The following is a 17,227-nucleotide window of genomic DNA, read 5'->3' as shown; positions in this document are numbered from 1 at the left end:
CCAATAAATGCCAGCCCACACCCACCTTTCCCATGGTGGTCGTGACAACCCAAAATGTCTCCAGATATCGCCAAATATCTCCTGGTAGACACAATCACTCTTGGTTGAGAACCACTGATTTAAATTAATAGAGTTTCTAATGTGCGTGTTATAAGGTGGAGCGCAGTCGAGGCATTGCTATCTGAATAACCTGTGAGACTTTGTCTCACTACATACTCTCCATCTCAGCAGACCACTGAATCCACCACCTCCCCTTCAAGATTATGGAAAACCTGGAGGTGACACTGGGCAACAACGGGGAAGTCCTGCTGAAGATTCGGGAACAACTCCACCTTCATCTATCAATTACAACATCAGTTCTATTTTAATCATATAAGACTCATAACAACTACTTATATTGTGTGAACTGAGTCTCCCTTGTTTGAAACTAAGATTTTTGACTTAGTAATCAATCACGTCTAAAACCTAGGGAGTATCTGAAGTAAATTTTATGTTAATGAGTATTTTATATAGTCTTACTTTTTAATTCAAGGTGTTATAGTAATAAAATCTGTGGTGGAGCGTATAAGGAGTACCTCAGATTATATAACCATTAGTCTTCTGCAAAATCCAATGACACGTTCTTCATAATTCTGCACCTTTAAAGAAACAGGAGGAAGCAAATACAGAGATGTGAGAATTGTTTGCTATATTGGAAGATTATACAACAGGGACAGTGTGAAAGTCCTCTTTGGGGTGGTTTCTGTGTTTCCTTAAATGGGAAGTACACAGAGCAAATGAATGGTAATGCGGTCTCTGACCAACTTCATTTTGTTTCTACTTATGAGGGAAAAAGGTTCGTATTTCATTTTTGACTGATAGCAGGAGAGTGTCGGGCAGTAAATGTTGAAGTTAATTTTGCCGCTTTGTGCACAGTGCTGGGCATAGGGAGGCAACTCTGCCCCTACTTTCTAAATTAGGTTTAGCTTTTAACAACTCTGATGTTTAGAGATGTTTCTACCGTAGAAAGACTAAATGCTTTGTTTTTCTTGCTCTTAAAATTGCCCTTTCATAATAAATCTTTATACATTTGATTGCAGAACTCAAGACTCTCAGTTTCCTAAATAAATAATTAGAGATTATTCAATATTTGCTGATAAGATTTACAGCCCTGCTCCTTAGAACTTCTTCGGTGAATGTTCTATAATTGAGCCCAAGCAAACAGCCCCGTCAATTCCATTCCTTGTAAAATGGGTCCTAACAGCTTGGGGTGCTGGAGTAGACACAGGAGAACAAGAGCCCAGGCAGGACAATCCATCCCTTAATCTTTAGCCTGTGCTTCACAGCTGTGCTCCCCTTAACTATTTTCATCTGTAGAGGAAGCCACGCCTTTCACAATGTAAAAGTCAGTATGGCGTTTGTTTCTAAATGGCAGATCTTAATCAGATAAATAAACTATTTTTGAGCCCACTGCAATCATAATGAAGAGAGGATGAGAGGATCTATCAACTCAGCATGCTTCCAGAAGAACCCTCGCTTCCCACTGCACCATTCCTGAAATAATAGCAATATACATTATCGAGGGTTCAACAGCCTAGTCAAACAGAAAGGGCAACGCCTGTGCCAGTTATTACGTGGCACTATTGAGACATCTGGGAAACTCTTAAAGCACTTCTTTGTTTTTCCAGAGAATTTTATTCCTTGACATGTGTGGTTACAACTTTTGCTCACACTCAATGCCAGAGCCCTTATGACTCATTGTCCTTCAAGTGCCATGGCTGCAAATAAGAAAAAAGCAAACTCACCAAATGAGTGCTAACACGAAGAAAATTCCCTTGTTTTGTGCCTAAAGGCCTGGTAACAGAGATTAGGTTATTTTTAGCTCTGAAAATTATGCCTGGTTACACAATTTGCCTCTTTATAGCTATTAATAAGAAAAACCTCATAATTGGAGCCAGGTGCTAACATGAGCAAAGGCATTTCTTCTTGAGCAGATTTTGTATGAAAAAATGCTAGAAAGAAACCTCATGGAGAAATATGGCCTTTAAAGAAATTTATTCTCTCTGGGTAATAAGATTTCTGGTTGGATTCTTTATAAACCAGCAGCAGAGAAACCCATAGTTAGCACAATAGCTCTTGTTCAGTGATTCTTATTTGAAAGGCACCTAAGAAAAACTCTATCTCCAAAGGACCAGATGTCTTTGAACTTATTTTACAGTTTTTTCCTAGCCCATAAAACTAGCAAACCAAATTCATCTGTATCAGAAAGCATACAACCTGTGTATATGTTTGTATTTATGTACATACACCTATACACACATGCATATTTTCATACTGGTGTATATACAGTGTGTGTTTGCCAACTGAACTTTTCACCCAATAAAATGCACCCCATTAAATGTTTGGTCTTTCAGCACCATATTGACTGCATTTTGGGCAGACCCCATCTTTATATAATGTCTTTCTTTAGCAACTTAGGAGGGAGGCTTCCTGCAATTGAAGAAAAAAGAAAGAGAAAGAGGTAGGGAGGGAGGGATGTATATAGGAAGGAAGGGAGAAAAAGAGAGATGGTGAGAGAGAAAGAGAAAAAGGTGGAAAGAAAGAAGGAAAGGAAAAAAAGATGAAGACTTAGGAATACAAGTTCTAATTCTACCTTCACTATGGACCCTCTACCTAGTTTCCTCACACATAAAATGAGGTTGGTGAAGCCCTTTTGGCATATTACAGAAGACGATAAGATCAGGTAAAAGAAATACTTTTACAACTAAAAACTCTTAAACTTTAATAGACCACTGTGAAGAGTGGTATAATTGCAAAAAATCTAAATCCAGAAAAGGTAGGCAGGGTAAACCTTGCTGTTAGGCAAGCCTTAGTCTCAATCAGTCCTCAAGTGTTGCCTAGAACCTCCATTCTTATGCCACTCAATGCATCTTTCAGAACTTCTACAGTGATCTTTCTAAAATATTCATCTTATGATCCTTTTTCCCACATAAAATGCATTGCCTTTAACATAAACTAGCTTGCATTCTTCATATGGCTCAAAAGGCTTCTTGGGGTTGCCTCATACCTGATTTATCAGCTTCCCTTCCCTCCACCCCTTCCCTTGAACTTGGCCTCCAGCCACACCAGACAACTCCTATTTCCCTGAACACACTGTACCATTGTTACCCCTCTGCAGATGCAAAGCTTTTCCTTCTGCTTGCAATGCTGTTTTCCCCTAAATCCACCTGGAAAACTAGTAACTGTCCTACACTTAACACCACCGACTCCCTCCTCTGTGAAGTCTGTGTTCTGGTCAAGCAGAATATTTACTCCTCCTCTGTGCCACCAGTCTTGGTATTTGCTTATTCTTTTCCATTCATATTTGTTTACCTGTTTAGAATCCAATAGTCTTGAAACCATAGAACACGTTTAATTTAACCTTGATACCCAGTGCCTGGCATAGCGCCTGACACACAGAAGATGTTTAATGTTTGTTGAGAGAATGAATTATGTGATGAGGAAGGAAGCTCATTCTTAAGCTTTAGAGTGTCTATCTGTTCCAGATTTCGTTCACATTATGATGAGATATTTTACATTATTTTCCACAGACATCTTCCCCTCCTTATCCCTCAAACCACTGAGCCATTGCTCCTTTTTTTTTTTTATTTCCCCCAGAAAATAACCTCTTGAGCTCTCATCCTCTCCTCTTTTTTCACAATTTTCCATGTCCTCCAGAGGGTTAGTCAAGCCGTACTTATCAAAGAATTCTATGGCTTGCTAGAGAACTGCAAGATTTCCAGGATCCAAGAGAGAAAGCAAGGGAGATGAGGAAGGTGTAGGAGAAAGAAGAAGGTCCCACGCAAAATGAGGTGGAGAACGAGTACCAAGAGCTAGCATGATAACTACATCCATGGGCTGAGGACAGGATAGAAGTAATTTAGCTCAACATTATAGTGATAATGCTGCCTACCCCCTAATTAAGATAGTTATTATGTATGACCTTTAAACAACATCTTTAATCCACTAAAGTTTTATTTACTTCTCTAAATACAGACACTTAAAAAAATACTGCTTAAGAGAGCAACCACAGAAAGTAGCCATCACAACCTCCAGCCCCTGCTTCCGAGGAATAAAACAATTTCCTTTGTTCAGTTAAACCAACACACTAATCAAAAAGATCAAGTAATGTCTTCACATATTTATAGAACTAACTTGTCACCAAAACTGAGTCATTTGAAGGCCATATGAGTAATACAGTACAAAGAAAATGCACAAAAATATTTTAACCTCAAAGTATAAGTATACCCTCCTGGTTTCTAAAACACTGTGTCTTCAATATATTTAATTTATACTGATTCTTTTAATAAGAGGCCTAAAAAGTAGGTATTTATGGTGCATATACATTTGATATCCATGCCCCAAATATTTATCAAAGACTTAAGAAAACCATCATAGTTCATAAACTCAGTAAACTATTTAACCTGGAAAGGACCTTAGAAACCATCTGACCAAAACCTCTGACTCTAGTCTAAAAAAGTGGAAAGAGAAAATCATTGATTATCTTATCTTAGTTTGGGCAAAAGCTTTGTTTGTTTGTTTTTCCATAAGATGGGCTCTAGCAGTGCTTAGTTGTCTTTAACTTCATTCAAAACAATTTTCTTAATTTGTATTGTGACAGCTGTCATATCAGAGTGCACTAAAAAATTATCAAAACCAGCAAATTCTTGTGTAGCTATTTTAATAGTGAAGACGGAAGAAGATAAATGACATTTCAGCATATTGTGCTTTATTATTTCAAGAAAGGTGAAAACACAACTGAAATGCAAAAAAAAAAAAAAAAGATTTGTGCAGTGTATGGAGAAGGTGCTGTGACTGAACAAATGTATCAAAAGTGGTTTGCAAAATTTCATGCTGGAGATTTCTCAGTGGATGATGCTCCATGCTTGGGTAGACCAGTTGAAATGGATAGCAATCAAATCAAGACGTTGGTTGAGGACAATCAACATATGCAGGAGGTAACCGACATGCTCAAAATATCCAAATCAATAAAGTTATTGGTGAAAATGAAAATCGTGTCTCCTGTTTTATGGGAAAAAAAAAAACCACTCAAACTTTTTGACCAAACCAATACAAGGGGAGAAATGGTGTGAAATTCAGATTTCTTGAATCCTAGGCCAGAATAGCCTTCCTTAAATCATGGGGCCTACAGCAAAACCCATTATGCCAGAAAGTAAAACATGCTCAGTTTACACATATACATATAAGTCAAGGTAAATATTTACTGCTCTATAAAATTAATTCAGTTGTGTTTAGCATAAAAATGAAAGACTAAAGCTTTAACAATATTTTTAGATACAATTTCAACATACTTTTTTGATAACCCAATTATAGTTTTTCAACTTTACAAGTCTTTGAATTATAAAAAGGGAAAAAGTGAAGACAAGTGTTAGGTGACTTTTTAAAGCATAGGAAAGACAGCATCTCTATAACAAAGGTTATATTTGTTTTCTCTGACTGGGTTGGAAAGGGCTCCCTCCTGTGTTCCTTCAGTGTCTTAGATTCTTCTACCTGAGAAACTGTCCCCCTTTTTAAAGAATTCCCTCTAGTCCTCTCTTGAGATAGGAAATTGGAGTCTGAAACATAGAATAGTCCTTCTGTCGTCACCTCTTTGCGTGCTGCATGTGCTGAGGATGTCAAAGCACAGGTATGAAAAGCAAATCTTCATATTTATTCCTGCCTTGTTTGCTCTATTCAGCATGTGATTCATTACCTCCCAGTCCAGAGTACACAGTACAATTGTAATTTAAGAAAAAAGAATTGGACTTATGGCTACTTGAATGTGTTATTTAATTGGTTTTTCAGTAGCTATACTAGGCCAAGTTTACTTTATTCCTTAATATACCATTATCAATTAATATATAAACTTAGTTAATGCATTCATGCAGTTGATAAATCCTTTTGGAGCCTCTAATTCTCACAAAGAAACATCTTAGTAGTGTGGGGAATATAACAGAAGAAACTATACCTGCCCTCAAGGAATTTACTCTATATTAGAGGATAAAAGATGTGATCACAAATGAAATAAGACAGTTTTCCTAAAGTGACATACAGAATGTCATGAGAGACCAGAGAAAGAAAATTCTTGCTCAGGTTTGGAGATCAGGGAAGCCTTTATACAAAATGTGGCATGTCCCCTGGACTTGGAATAATAAATAAGCTCTCAACAGTTAGATGTGGGGTTTGGGAAAGAAAACCAGGAAAAAGAAAGAAGTGGAACTGAAAATGGAATCAATTTTGGACTTGTTGGAGTAAGAGCATGGATAGAGAAGACATTCATTGACAAAGGGATAGGCTGGCGTCACTGCAAGGAGGCTATGACAATGAAACATAAGGCCTTACCAGTCTTCGCATCCTTAGTGCATAGGAATCAAACACATGACCTTGGCTTTGTATTCAGCATCATGATCTTCTAATCAGCTGCACTAAGGGAACCAGAAAAATAAAATGACAAGGCAGAGGACAGTGATTCACAAATACATGAACTGTAACACTGCACAGTGACATTTTGAATAGAGAGCCTAATGGCTTATCTATTGATTTATCTGCTCTTAATTCTGCTTGGCTGTTACTTTTTTCAAGTGACATTTCAAAATTGCATTCAAATATCAGTTATCTGCATTAAGAAAACAGGATTGTGGAACGGATAATCCAATTGTCATTAGTCTTTGACAGCCATTAAAATTGGAATTTAAAGAAGAAAATTCATTCTTCCCAATTCATTTTTTCAGACCTATATTAAAACTAATGTGTTCTCTCTTATAAATATATCAGACTGGTACTAAAGGTTTTTGTGAGCAATCTGCAAAGGCAATGGTTCACTATTGCTAATGGATGTCACATGCTAACTGTCACATTCATCTAGTTACATTACTTTACCTTAATTAAATGGAACATGTTGATATGAACACCAAGACAAAAAAAAAAAAAAGTCACCTCCTAATCTCTGGCCCAGTTCCATCTGAATCCCCTTGGGATGAAACTCTGGCTTCATATCTGAGTTCACTACCTCCTTGAGATGGTGTTCTTTAACAAGATCTTCAAACATATTTCCTCATCCTCCTATAATTGTAGTAATTTATAATATCTATAATAATTTAGCATTTTAGTTCCCTGGTTATCAATATTTAATATTATTTTTAACTTGATGCTTTCTTATATCCTCCTTCACATTCCATTAGATGACTCCTCCATACCTCAAACTCCCCTGTTGGGGAACCTTCAAGGGTAATCCTTACAAATGAAAGCTATGGGATGATTTTGAAGGAGGAAAATTTTAAAGAGACGAATCAAGTTCATTATTTGTTTACCTTAAAGTAATAGGCTAAGTTATCCTATAGAATACAAGATACCAGAGGGTCACCTACCGATGGTTATCACCTGGTATCATCAAAGCATCCTGATTTCTCTCTGAAACTGCTGGTAAAAATTGCTGCAGGATGAGGACTCCAGCTTCCTAGAAACAGTCTGCAACACCGGTGCCCTCTAATGGCTGGCACTGCACAATGCCTTATGGTGGAGGATTCCTGAATGTTGATGGGCAAGCCGCAGCTAAGACCCAGCCTTGAGAAACAATTCGGACTGAGTTTCAGGGGTGAGGAGAAGGAAAAGAGGAAGTGGTACCAGTTCCCTGGTATTCATCTCAGAATATCTATGTCCATTACTGTGACCAGGAAAGCCAGTTATTAGACATGAGAGGTGGTATATATTCTGGGGTAGCATAGGATAATTGGTTTGAGCAGACATACATACACATACATACACACATACATACATACATATGTGCATAGAGGGATTTATTTTAGATAGTTTCAAAAATATATTAAACTTCACAAACATGAAAAGAAATTTTTATTTTATATTTGAAGAGATGTGGGATATAATGGCACTCTGCAGGAAGTCATAGAATAAACAAAAATGTGGATTTTTTTAAAGCATGTTTTTTCAAACAGATTATATGATAGCAAGAAACAACGCTGATCCATCTCAGGTTTAACTTTAGCACAACAATCATAGAAGATCAGATTATAGAAACATTCTGTGGACTCATCCATTTTCCAAGGGATCTTTTGATGTTCAAACCATTCCCTTTTGAATAATCGATCAAGTCAAAATCCCCTTCCATTTGCTCTAGTCTCCAAGTAGAGTAATTCTCCCAGATCCATATTCATCAGTGCCTGTGTTTGTGATTCTAGCAGTTTGCCCAAACCACTCTTGTTAAACTAAATATATATTATCTTGCCTTTTTGAAAAACATGTAGTTTTACTCTGCAATTTTATTAGACAGGGATAGTTGACTGTGTTCTAATTTTGTAAGTGATCAGTTTATTAATGAATATTTTAATATAAAACAGCTTTTTCTTCCCAAAGAAATGAATTCACAGAATTCATTCACGGACAATTAGTTTACAGAAATAGAGAACCCGCAGCCTCATCTGGATAGTTGATTTGATAGTAGCTTGAAATGGAGACCTGGACTCTTAACCCTTCCTTTAACACACTGCTTTCCTCTGTCTCAGTAATGATATCTGCTGCCCACTCAGACATTCTGGGAATTTGGGAATAACTTTCAGTCATTATATTGAAATTACAAATAACATGTTAAAGTTTCATAGCTCAGGAAGCACTGCGTGATATTGGATTGAGTTCAGAATTGATCTCATTATCACTTGCCTTGGGTTGTTTATTGGCATAATGACAGCCATCCATTTATGCCAAAAGCATGAATAACAGAGTAGCTTCCTATAGCCATCATAATTATCATCTTATCTGGGAAAAAGGGCCGTGGAAGCAGAGGAGCCATGTCTGTAAAGATAGTATAAAATGCTTGACTTAAGCATTGAGAATGTTATCTGACATCAAGATTTAATGAACGCTAGTTATTTCTGGTTTTTTGCGGGTGATGAGGAGGCTTACATTTTTTCATAACTAATATTGGCACAAATTGTGAGCTAAACAAAATTTTAATCTTCTGAGCTACCTTTTCAATACCTAGTTAAAAAGAACCAACACCCGTGCACCACCTGATACTATGTGGCTTAGTCTCAGAGTCATGGAACAATCAATAAAATGAACAACAACAGCACCAAAGGGGGAAAACAAATAGGAGCTCCAAGTCTTCTCTTGCTTTTCTTAAAAAGCATGAAGGTGATCCAAACATCTAGTCGAAAGCAACCTTATAAACCTCTCCTTCCTTCCTATTATCTTCTGTTATATTTTGCAACTGCAAAGATGCTCCTCTGAACAAAATGATTTTCTTCTCTAGCATATAAAATTTTGCTGTCCTCTCTGCTTTATTTCTGTGTTATTTAATTCTACTGATATGTTCTAAGTCCTCCTTCTTTTCCTCTAGCATCTCAAATTCTCTTTCAACTATGTTCCCAAGTTTTGCATTATAAAAACTCAAGTCTTGTAGAAACCTAGAGAAAGAGAAGCCTTGTGAGGATAGAAATGAAGCTGAGAGGCAAAAGTCAAACCCTGCATGAAACTGGGGTGGAAGACTGGGGATACTTCAGAGTTAATAATCTTTGTCTCATCTAAGTGTGTATCATATGTGCAAAAGTAATCCATAATTAGTGGCTGAAAATAATTAGTAACTCGCTGCGTTTATTGCTACAGGTACAGGAGAAGCTATTGCAGAGGTAGTACTACATTAAAATAGAAGTAGCAAATATGAACTATTAGAAAATGCTTTCTGCTTGAGTCAACTCAGCATCCCTATGGATGAAAAAACTGTAGCTCTTAACACTGTATCACGATATCTCAAACTGCAGAATTATGTAAGTATGTGTGCGTGTACACTCGCTTGTGTGTAAGTGTGTAAAGAGACAGTAAATCACTAATTATACACTTTCAGGACTGGATTTATTTCACTTACAACTATCCATATTCATTGCTTAAAGGTAAGAAATTGGAGGTCCCAAAAGATTGTGATTCGCCCACAGTAAATCAAAAATTTCTGAATTCAGCTTCCTTAGGCCCTAGCACTGAAAGTCAATATGCAGGTCCGCCCTCAGAAGGACACCAGAAGAAGCCAGGGAATGTGATAGCCTGGGTGCTGAGAGGCAGTGGGGGCTGCAGTGACATTCTGTCTGCACATCTCTGGGCCTCCATCCTGCGAGCCTAGACACCCAGGAGAATGCCAAGCCCGGTGCCTGCACCTCTGATAGAAATGGAACAAACATGAAACACTCCCGGAGATGCTGGCTGAACTGATCAGCATAAGCCTACAAGCAATCCTTGTCTCTGAAGGGGCTCCTTGTTGTGTGGAAGTTTGGAAGACAGTACTTGCCCCTTATGCTCGTTTTACAAAGACCCCAAGCTTCCTGTTGGAGGCCAGTGACATTGCCCTTCCTTAGGAACAGAAAAGGGAAATTTGAAACTCAAAAATCAGGTTTTATAAAAATTTGCCTCCCTCCAAGAAAGGGAACTGCAGTACACAGAAATCTCCAAAATGTTTTCAGTCCTCCCTAGAGCAGCTCGGAGCATTTCTCAGCATCCTTTAATTTCATGCCATTTTCCTAAACCAAATATTAAATTTCCCCTGTGAAGTGAGAGTAATAAATCACCAAGGAGAGAATTGGCAGCTCTTATGAAAAAACCAGAGGTAAAAATGAGAAGTGGACACCTTTCTCCTCTTCTCATTCCAGCCCTGAGCCCAGCTGTGCGGGCCTCAGCTGTCCCCCAGGCTCAGCTCTGCTCCCTGGGCTCTGAGACTGTATCGGTGTGACTGCTATTGTTGTGGATGCTTGTGCTATTTATTGTGTTTGCTTCTGCGTTCTTGTTTTGCTTTCAGAGGAACAGGTGTGGGTGTTTTAGTTTCTTGCAATTTTATACCTCAGAATCATTTTGATTTAAATCAATAATGACAGCAGACCTATTGTTTGAGACACCAAGCCGTTGCTCTGATTCTATTGTTCTGTCAAGACTTTTTTTTTTAACTTTTCAAAATAGCTTCTTTTATATTGCATGTGGATTTATTGTTGTTTTGCACAATTATATAATATGTACTCTGCAGTTTTCAAAAGTCCTGCTATTTAGTGAATAAGATAACAATAAAGTATCGAGCTGCCTGCCAACCTGTTAACTTCATAGCACATTAGATGATTTTTGTGTATACAATGTGGAAATATGTTTACATTCAATCTCTTGGAGCAATTCTGAAGACAGAGAATCTGCTTTTTATTCAAGGAAATGACACATATGTGTTTTAAGGGGACACTGTGCAAAAAAGTGGGGGAGACTTTCTTCTCCACCTCATTTTAACAGCACAGAGAGGACTGGATTCCGCTGACATTTTCAGGATAAAGATGAGACATTTAGGTGAGTAAAGTGGAACTCTAAAAAAATCACAATGAGGAGATTTATTTGTTGGTTCACATCCTTTGTTCCATAAGCATTACTTGTTCACAGCTCAAACTGTGGTGGTGTTTTGTCACCGGGATGACAGTGGTTCAGTTCAATGGCTCAGTTGTCATACCACAGGCCTCTGCTTTCCAGGTAGAATAATATGTGCGGCAGCAAAGAATCAGTCATTTATTCTTGGGTTTCAGGAATCCTTAGCCACAGCCACAGTTGAGACAAGTGACAAAGCTAAGGAATTTAGAACGTGTGTCTGGTATTTTGTGAATCAGCAATGGCTGGACTTAACCTCACGCCCACAGTATGTCTGCCTATGATCCTGAGACAAGAGATCCCCTTCACTGGGTGACCTGGGCATATCAGAAGGCTAAGTGAGCAACTATCTATGGAACGTATTGAAGACTGGCAAATACTTGTTGCAGAGAAAACCAAAATTTATTAAAAGTGCCAGCTCTGCAAATAATTTATACACTGACAAGTAGGAAATAGATTGCTATTTTGATGTGGGAAGATGACCACAGCATGGAACGCGTGTGAGGTCCGGGTATGGGTCATTTTTTAAAGCTCCCTGGGTGATGCTCCTAACCATTCAGGGCGGACACTCCCTGGAGCAGTGCCGTCAGCTCCCTGGCAGGAATGCAGTGCCAAGCTCTGCCTCCATGCCATGTGTTTGCTGAGGGAAGGAGCACTTTACCAGACCATTTCCCCCTCAGCTTCTCTGAAGACAGAAGAGAATATAACAAAATAAAACAGTCTAAATTGGAGTATGAGGGATTTGAATCAGATATAAGAAGAAACTTTCTGAAGGAAGCAGGCTGGGTATTAAACTGTATTACCTCAGGGATGGTGTGCCACATCATTTTCTGAGCATTTCACAACAAGAATGAATTTCCATCTGTCTTCAAAACGTTTCTAATGGAAAGCCTAGATGGTATTGGAGAGTAAAGCTCATTCTCTCAGACAGGGCTGAAGTCTGCACTCATTCATTCAAAATAAATCAAGTGTGTCCCTTGAGCTTTATAATGTCCTAAAGGAGGCCACTCTTTTGGAAGAACTATTTGGGTGTTCAAGTTGTGTCAGGTCCTATTTGTAAAACTATGAGAGTCAGTGAAGTAGTTTGGCTTAGTATGTGTCCCCTGAAGCCAAACTTCTTGGTTGCAGTTTTTCCACTTATTAGCAGATAGGCATGTTTTTTAATCTATCAGTTTACTTATAATGGGAATGATGATGATGATGAAGATATTGATAGTACCTGTTCTCATATTGTCATTCTATGACTTCAGTGAGCTAATACATGTGAAGTATTTATACCATGCCTAGAACATAGTAGACACTTATATAAAATTCAGGGTTTTTTATTAAAAGTCATTTTAGTTTGCTTAGGTCACAGATAACTCATTATATTCTGACTTAGTTTTTTAGTTGAAAAACTTAATACATACTCTGTTTTGTATTTTTTAAAGATGGTGTAAAGGACAACATATCCTTGGTTTAACAAAACCTTAATAGGTTGAAGGATATAAAGAAATTTTCTAGAGGAATGGCTCTCAAACCTGGTTGCACTTAGAATCACTGGGGGAGCTATTGAATAGTATTAACGCTCAGACCCAATCACAGAAACTGCAATCAAGTACTATAATCTTAAAACAAAACAAAACAAAACAAAACAAAACTCTATGTGTCATTCCAAAGTGTAATAAAGGTTATAAGACATTAGTCAGGATATATCTTCCTGGAAATGCAGAAGTTTTCTCAACCAGTCTCTTTTAACATTTCCATTGACAGAGAGCTTACTACTTCACATAAAATTGAATACCCTTTTAAGTTTAAGTAACATTAAGCAAACAGTGTGGACTGAACAAATTTAGAGTTTATCTTCAAATACCTCACATCCTCAAATTCTTGGCCAAAGATTTGCTCAATCAAATGAAAAATGGCAAATATAATGAGAGATTCTGCAAAGTCTCTAACCTTTCACTACTATCATAGCTAAATGAAAAAAAAAAGTCTTAAAAACAAATTGAATTCATTTGCAATATATAAAAGTTATTGTTGTTTAAAAGAAATGACATAATATGGCATTTCTGTTTTGAGAGTTATTTGATAATCTACCTTCACATGATCAGTTTTACACATTTCTTTTAGAACTTTATTTATTCATCTATTACTAATTATCTACTATAGTCCAGAACCAATGTCAGGCTATAAACATTTCTAAATACCAAAGCCAAAGCTGGTTTTAATACATTACTTTTCCTCAATATCCCTACCTGTTTCCTTGTTCTAAATGATTGATCGTATTGAAGATTATATTAACAATTAAGCTGATATACAGTTCACCTATTTTTTAAATAGACTGTATAAATATCCAGAGTTGTAATTCAGCTAAATTAAGGACTTGAGAGGTGGTGGGGAGGGGATTCACTAAGGAATTTTTTGAGAAACTAAGTTCTTCTAACTTATTTAATATGTGATTTAATTTACCAGAATGTAGTCCATATGTAATTTCTAGAGCCGTCAATCAGGTGAAGCAAGACTTACCCAAAACTGAGAATACCTGTGCTGATCACTCTTTAAGTATCAGTGGGCATTGCATTCAGGCTGGCTTAGAAGACAAAAATGGGAGAGGAGCAGGAACACCCAAGGTTGAACACCACATAATTGAATGAGAACAGCTGATCCATATCAGCGTGGTTCAGAGGAGAGACAGAAGTTGATCGTTCTCATAAGGACATCTACAAGGGCAGACTTAAGGAAACTGCGGATACAGGAATACTGTCACTGATGTCTGTACATGATTGTTGCAATATTCTCCATAAAATACTATTGAATTTTTATTTTTCATGGCAAAAATATCAGTGGGCCAAGAGTTATGAGCTCTCCCTTGCTCATTTTATGTCCAGTTAAACTGGCAAAGACCAAAGGACCTGGAATTAACACAACAAAACAATGAATGCATGTGAGAAAGAATTTATAGTGATGTTAAATGGAAATAAATAGTTGATTATGGTTTTAAACATTTCAATGGGCTATTTTATCTTCTAAATACTAACACAAATCTTTAGAGTGTCCCCGTTTTCTTTTAATTGTAAATTCAATTTCTCAGGTTCCTTTCAGTCCAGTGTAGAAATTTAATCTTAATAATTTTCCCCCTATGATATGCAGGCAAACAGTAGTAGTACTCATTTTGGTTTATATAATGTTATCCTTTGACATAACACATTCTCAGGTTATCCACACACCAGGCTGTGAAAAAATAAATATTAAAAAATAAATAAATTAGTTAATTAAGACTCTGGTTTTATTTTTGTTTTTATTTTAATTAATCTGGTCTCAGAGATTCCTAAGCTCTGTTCTAGGTTTCTTTATCTATAGAAAAGGGGATTTGAATAATTACATATTAATTTTCTTTCAATTCTGACTACATTGGAGTGACAAAGTACTTCCGTACCTTGCTCAAGGTCAGGTATTTAGACAGAGGTAGTGAAGGACTCAGGTCTCCTGAATCATATTTCAAAGTGTTCCCACAAGACTTGATCACTTATCATTGAGAATGTGAAAATAAGACCTTGGTTTACTTTATTATTTTCTTTTATGGTTGGAATTAAAAAAATCTGTTTAAAGTTACACTATTATATGGGATATTATGTGGCAACAACATGCTTCACAGAGATAGTGAACACCAGCATTTTGTATTTAGTTGTGAAAATCTGGGGAGATTTTTATTCTGACCCCCTGTCACCAACTGCCACACCAGGCAGCTCTATCTTGTATAGGGACTATTTCTTAAGGACAGAGATTTTATTCATGCTAAAGGAGTAAGGTCTGATGATTTCTAATTCTCCAAGGGCAAGAGAAAAGCTTACTCATATGATTAGATTGCAAGTTTTCCAGAGTTTTACTATTTGTTTATTTGTATTTAGAATAACACAAACTTTATGGACTTTTAAAAACAGTAGCTTTTGAAGCTTCAAGCCTAACCCTTTGAAGGAGAACTAATAGCGAAGAATGTCATCTTCTCTACAAGAAGGAAGGAGTCACATGGACAGGAGCAGAAATTATCCCATCCTTTTCTCTATCCCATTACTCAATCTTCTCATAGAAACTGGTGAAATATTGGTTTTCACTGGGCACTGTTAAGTAGGAGTGGGGGCCATTACATTGGAACAGCACAGGAGCCGGTTGCTTGGTTCTTTATGAATGGCTCACACTTTCCTCTGTTTCTTGCTTTCACACAAAAAGCTCACCAGAAAAGGATGCCTCCCTTCAAACATGTCCCACATCCTCCAGCTTCATTGGAGGAGTCCAGCTGGGGGAGTGAGGTAGCAAGCTATGATACTTCCTCCAGTTCAACATTACTAGGGAACTCTATGCTTTGAGAGCTATTGAGACACCATCAATAAACTAATACCGTAGTTGACTCCTATTTGCCTCCTGATTGTTTTTCAATATTCTTGGATATAAAAGGCAACAGGAATGACATCAGCACCTCCAAATCAACAGAAGCTAGCACAAAAAAGAATCAAATTCTATAGCTGATGGCTACAGAGAGCAAAATTACCTGCTATTCAATTTTGCTAGATGTTGACATAACAATCCCAGATTAAGAAGGTTGTACATGGACTTAAATTGTGGATCATTTCTAATCTAGTCCAATTAGATGTTAATGTCTTCACACCTTGTCAGTTGGTTGGAGAAGATTATACTTGGAAGCATCCTGTGCCTTGCTCTCTAATAATTATCCTAATTTGTTTTGCTCACTTTGTGCAGTAACCTAACATAAGGTGGAAAATGAGTTTCCCGCAGGTCAGTGAGTATTACCTTACTATTCAATACACATTTGTAGATCATAAACATGGGTTCGTTAGTTTCTCAAAGACAAGAAAGTTTTCTTGCTGCAGACATTTCTGAAAGCAATAAAAATTATATAATCATTCTTGAAGAACATGTTAACATTTACAGTCATAATAAATTTTCTATGCACATGTGCACATCTAACAAATGGTGCAGAGATCTTAAGCTAAAAGGGACTGTTTAACCACTTAAAGCCACATGTCAACACTTTCTTTAATTGTGATAAATTGTGTTCTCTCACTTGAGAAGGTGACATTTCATGGCAAATAAGTCTGGGTGATCACCTGGAACGAGAAAAGATTTCCTGTTTTGTAAGCTATTTCCTACAATGACCAGAAAATTGTGGACAAAAAACTAACTGGCAGTATAGTTGTTCTGAGCTTTATTAATCACATCAGGAAACCTATACTTTTGTTTAAAAAGCCAATCAGGAAGTCAGATTCTCTTCAGCATGAGCATGTCTCAATGAGCTGGTAAATGGGAGTAAGCGTCTATATTGCCATGAACCCCAAGTTGCCGGAATTGCTGTGTAATATAAGTAGGCAGAAGGTCAGAATAAACATGTAATGCTGACAATTGGTATTAATACGCTGCCCTCTCCTCTTCCTTGTGGTCTAGCTGCCACTGTATAACAGCTCCACTCACACAGACTCTCCGAAAACATCAAAATAATATGAATGGTGTTGCAACAAACTGCTTTGTAATAGTGTCGCATCTCTTCCTAAATTCCCCATCAGGGTCTGCTGTCCTCTGATGTCACCTTCTGTATGGATTTTCCCCTTGGAGGCGCTTCCTGATATTTATCTTCATAAGACACCACAAAGATGTAGATGATAGAAAAGAAGAGTCTCAGAAGTATAATTTATCTCAGGCAAGTCAACAGAAACAATTGCTAAATGAAACTCTCCAAATGTTAAAAGACAGTTTTTAAAGAGGTTGGGGTGGAGGGAGGACAGGAGAACAACTTTTCAAAATACTGTGTCATCATCAATTG

The sequence above is a fragment of the Pteronotus mesoamericanus genome, unplaced genomic scaffold (genome assembly GCF_021234165.1).
Source record: "Pteronotus mesoamericanus isolate MK-2021 breed Mesoamerican mustached bat unplaced genomic scaffold, CSHL_Meso_final contig_169, whole genome shotgun sequence".
In the NCBI taxonomy this organism is placed as follows: Eukaryota; Metazoa; Chordata; class Mammalia; order Chiroptera; family Mormoopidae; genus Pteronotus; species Pteronotus mesoamericanus.
Note: the sequence above shows the minus strand (reverse complement) of the source record.